We start from the raw sequence: 5,709 nt of genomic DNA, 5'->3' as shown, positions 1-5,709 counted from the left end.
TGTGTTAGATAGATATATTCCAACTCAGAATACAGCGATTTCCTCCTTTATAAGAAACATCGGTCATGGATTATGAGAACTAAAGGACAAAACAAGAGAAGCGAGAGTTAGAAGACTGTCGAAAGTAAACTCAAAGTCTGTTTTTTATTTTCTTTAATTAATAATTATCTTTTTCTCAGATAACATAAAAGCCCCTCCCGATAATCTTTCTCTCAGATAACGTAAAAGCCCCTCCCCATATTAAGAATGGCATTCAGTTCTTATGCAGAATACACATCATGCTATTTTCTAGATAGAATCTTTGAGTTAAATTCAAAAGTTACAGAGTCTTTTGTTTATGAAATTGTTAGGTGAAAGTACAGAATGCTCTCCCTATATTAAGAAGATTCTACTTCGTTATTATAGCAAATTGAAGTCACCGCAAATGTGAATGTTAGCCGCAGGATGAGCAGACAGGATGTGGTCAATTTTCTCCGATATACTCTTAAAGGTAGTAACTCTGCTGTTGTGGGGGCAATAGAGGGCAAATATAAATGCGGTGGTGTAAGCAAGTGCAACCCGGAAGCACATATAAGGTAAATTAGGGTCTTCTCTGGAGATATCCCTGCCACATAGGAAGCTATTTTTAATGTAGGCACATATTCCATGCCCATGGCAATAAAACAAATAGATTTTTAATTTAACTACATAGACGATAAAATTAATTTTAACCTGTTCTGTTGATACATGTAGCTTAAAACACTACTGCTAACAGGCCTCCATACTTTTTTGGAAAAGAAGGCGCAAATTTTGATCATCACATTTTAAATAATAAAATCCAAACGAATTTTTTTAGTTGATTTTGATTTTGCAATTTTTATTATCTCAAGAGTCATATATTCTATTATCTGAATATTTTTTTTTATTATTGGAAACCTGTTGTATAAAAAAATGTTTAAACTTCAAATCGCATATAATTTGGATTTAATATCATTTAAAGCTTTTTAAAAATAATTATTTTTTAGAATTTTTTTTTTTGTTGTTGTAATTCAAATAATTATATTACTGAGCAGAAAATAATCAAGAAAAATTATTTATTTTATTTTTTTAACATAATAATATTGATTTTATGCCCAATTTTATTTACAAAGTACGTCCACGGATGGAGTACTGTTGCCACATCTGGGCAGGAGCTGCTAGAAAGGACTTATCCTGCCTTGATAAAGTTCAAAATAGACTTCGTAGCCTCGTAGGGGGTGTCCTTTTCTCTTCCCTGCAACCTCTTTCTCACAGAAGAAATGTTGCGAGTTTGTCTCTGATGTATCATTATTTTCATGACAAGTGCTCGGCTGAGCTCCAATCTATGCCCCCCCCCTCGCCAAACTTTCACAAGAAACACCCGTCTAGCAGAAATCACTATCAATAATTTCCCCCACTCTTTATCTGTACCTTTTTTTTTTTTTTTTTTTTTTTTTTTTTACAAAGGCATCACCACATTATCAAGGCCCAGAGGCCACTCAAGGATAAGGGTTAAAGAGTGTACAGTAGAAATTGGTCAATATAGTAATCATTAGTAATGAAAATTTGGTAAATTTAATAACTTATATGGAACGGCTCATCAAGAACTTATTTACTTTAGACTTGAACACAACCATATTGTAGTCAGCCGGAAAGCAGGAAAACGGAAGACAATTCCACAGGCGTGCAGTTCTAAGAAAGAAGCTTTGTTCATGGAATCTACGTTTAGGTTTAGGCACAGATAAAGAGTGGGAGAAATTATTGATAGTGTTTACAGCTAGACGAGTGTTTCTTGTGAAAGTTTGGCGAGGGGGGACCAAAGATTGAAGCTCAGTTGAACACTTTCCATGAAAATAACGATACATCAGAGACAAACTCGCAACATCTCTTCTGTGAGATAGAGGTTGCAAGGAGGAGAAAAGGACATCTCCTACGAGGCTACGAAGTCTATTTTGAACTCTATCAAGGCAGGACAAGTCCTTTCTAGCAGCTCCTGCCCAGATGTGGCAACAGTATTCCATCCTTGGACGTACCTGGCTCTTATATAGGTAGAGAATAGCATCAGCAGTGAGATATCTACTGGATCGATAGAAAGATCCCACCATTTTTCCAGCGGCCTTAGCAACAGATTTGATATACGTGTTCCATTTAAGATCAGGAGTAATGGTCAAGCCCAGAAGCTTGTCAAAACTTGAGGCCTCCTGAAGACGAGAGCCATTCATTTCAATTGATGACAAATGTGGATTAGAATGTTGATGATGTAAAGAGAGAAGCTTGGTTTTAGATGCATTAAAAGTAACCAGCCACTCCTTTCCCCATTGTACTACGTGCTCAAGATCAGAGGAGAGAGAATTGGAGAGAACTTGGTCGTTTACTGTCTTAGATGTGGTACCATAAATGGTAGTGTCGTCAGCATAAATGTCTACAAATGATGTAAGGATATGATTTGGAAGATCATTAATGTAGATCAGGAAAAGAGTTGGGCCCAGGATGGATCCCTGAGGGACACCGGCATTAATACTGTGAGCTTCTGATTTTTGCCCATCAACTACTACTCTTATGAACCTATCAGAAAGAAATGATTTAATAATTGAGAAGACTTTTCCAGCTATACCATAGCTAGCGATCTTATGAAGTAAACCTTTATGCCATACCCTATCAAAGGCTTTAGATATGTCAAGAGCAATTGCCCTAGAAAGATTGCCACCGTCGAGAGATTTGCTAATCCTATGCGATATAACTGTAAGGACATCTGCTGTAGATCTAGCAGAACGGAAACCATATTGAGTGTCACTAAGAAGGTTATTTTTGTTGAGATGTTTGATTACTTCTGTATTTAACACAGATTCTAGCAACTTACTCATGACGCACAGGAGACTTATTGGCCTGTACTGAGAGGGGGATGAGCGATCACCTGAATTCTTAAATACAGGGCATACTGATGAGATTTTCCAGGGAGATGGGAAACTATTCTCCTTAAGACAACGTTTAAACAGTTTTGTAAGTATGGGCGCTAATTCAGGTTGAAGTTTTTTGAGTACTATAATTGGAATACCATCAGGGCCAGTTGCTTTACTCGAATCAAGGTTTTTGATTAGCTTCGCAACATCACGTACAGATATACGTATATCACATAGCGTGTTTTCTGATACAGGAGGAAATATTGGGGGTTGGCGGTCTTGGTCGCAAAGGGTAGAATTAGCTGCAAAGTTCTTGACAAAGAGTTTGGCTTTGTCTGATGCTGACGAGATTACCTCAGGTCCATTGATAATAGTTGGGATGGAGCACACGCTTCTGTTCAGGATTCTGTTTGCTATTTGCCAAAACTGGTGGGAACCAAGCCGCTGCTCAGCTACTTTGGACTTAACAGATTGAGCATACAACACTCTTGCGTTCCTTATTACTTTCTTACAATGGTTGCTGGCAGTCCTGAAAACGGCTTTAGTTTCCATACATCTATTACGTTTGAAGCAGTGGAAAAAGTGATTTCTGTGCGCAATGGCAGCAGCACATTCTGGAGAGAACCATGGCTGGCTGTTAGGTTTTTGCTGAAACTTTTTAGAGGGTATGAAATGGTCAATACCTACAATTAACCATTCAGTTAGGTCTAATACTATAGAGGACACATCCTTTTTAAACATGGAATGCAGAGGTAGATCAGATATAAATGTACGGAAGCTATCCCAGTCAGCCTTAGTGTACGATATACTGTACGATGAAGAGGTACGTCTGGGGACTTATTACATTTCATTTTTATACAACAGAGTGGTCGGAAGATCCAAGAGGCGACAGAACAGAAACTGAACATAGTTCAGGGCAAGTTGTGAGAAAAAGGTCTAGTAGGCTCGCATACTGGTCGTCATTATCGGGCACACGGGTAGGTTCCTGAACAATCTGAGTGAGGTCATAGGCAATGGAGAAATCATGACAGAACCTCCCCTCATCATCGGTCTTGTTTGAGTGGGTCAACCATTCGACGTTGTGAACATTGAAGTCTCCACATACGTGAATGTTAGCTGAAGGATAAGTAGAAAGGACTTGGTCAATTTTCTCAGATATGCTTTGAAAGATAGTAACTCCACTGTTGTGGGGGCGATAGAGAGTAAATATAAATGCAGTAGTGTGAGCTAAAGCAACCCGGAAGCACATATAGGGTAAGTTAGGATCTTCCCTGGAGATGTCCCTCCCACATGGAAAGCTATCTTTAATATAGGCACATATTCCATGCCCATGGCGATCTTGGGGGTCAGATTTAGAAGTTAAGTTAGAGTATCCTGAAATTGCAAACTCATCTAGGGAAATAGCCTGTCCAATGCCAGTTTCACTTAAAAATAAAAGGTCTGGTTTAGTCTCCTGTAATTGGGTTTCAACCTCTGGAAGGTTAGAACGAAGACCCCTGATGTTGGAGAAGGAGACATGGTAGTAGGGGTCTACGTTGGAAGTTGGGGAACCGGGTTTAATCGTGTATTTTTTCTTGAAACTTGTCATGATGAAATTTTGGAATTTGTGGACTAGGTCGACAGATTTACTTAGAGCAGGACAGAGAGGGGAAATTAAGAGAGAAAAAGAAACGAAGAATTTTTTTTTTTTTTCATTTGTAGCTAATGATAAGGTAAAGCCGTAACAATTACCCACTAGTATGGCATCGAGAGGCCCCACCAGAAGCTACTGCATGGTCCAGAATCCATTCACCAAATGGCAATACAGCAGCCCCAGTACTTTGCACCTGCTGATAGGACAGCCTCCTTAGTGGTTAATCCAAGGTTCGGGTCCCTGACTATCAGGCGGATAACGTCAGCCCAGACAAAACGTTTACCTCCAGCACCCTTACTAGTGACATGGCTACAAGGATAGACATAGAAACAGAAAATTTCCGCCATCTCAGCAAACTGTTCGCAAAAATACTGCCAACCTAGAAAACAGCTTTTTCTTCTCCCTTTGTCCGAAAAATCACTCATTTAAAAAAATGAGGACTGAGGTACAAATAAGAAGAAGCGAGAGTAACAGGAGCTGCCGATAACGCATCCACAATGCGTTTTCTATACTCCATTAAAAAAAAAAAAAAAAAAAAAAAAAAAAAACTATTAAGTATTGTACTTAATAAAAGTACAACAGACGTGTTTAAGGGAAAGTATGGTGATAGATTCCCCTCACACGAACTAAAAATGAGTATAATTCGTAATTTTTGCTATCAACTCGGTGGATAAATAAACATATGTACGAGGAAAAAAAAAAAAAAAAAAAAAAAAAAAAAAGGCTAGCATTTAATAAAACAGAAATACACAAATTAAATACTGAAATAAAATGGAGTTGTTAATATTTTAAATCTAAAATAAAAAGCATGATTGAAATCACTTATCTCAACAAAAACAATTCCGTCTCCAAATTGCAAACTGTGTTGAAAGAAATTCAGTTAGTAGCGTTCAAAACATTTTTTTTTTTAAATTAGCCGTTAAAAGAAAATCGTGATTTTATTCTGAACTTAAGCTAGTAACGTTTTAAGAAGCTTACGATATAAAAGAAAAGGCTTCCGATACAATTACAAATTCCTTTACAATTACTGATTCCGTCCTAAATTCCTGATTCCAACCCAATTACAGATTCCGTACTAAATTCCCGATTCCAATACAATTACCAATTCCGATTCTTTATAAATCTATGTATCTAATATATAAAAGGCTATATGTCTGTCTGTCCGTCTCCATATTTTCA

The sequence above is a fragment of the Euprymna scolopes genome, chromosome 17, assembly GCF_053919585.1.
Source record: "Euprymna scolopes isolate OS-2025 chromosome 17, ASM5391958v1, whole genome shotgun sequence".
Taxonomy (NCBI): Eukaryota; Metazoa; Mollusca; class Cephalopoda; order Sepiida; family Sepiolidae; genus Euprymna; species Euprymna scolopes.
The sequence above is the reverse complement of the archived record's forward strand: the minus strand, read 5'-3'. Positions refer to the sequence as shown.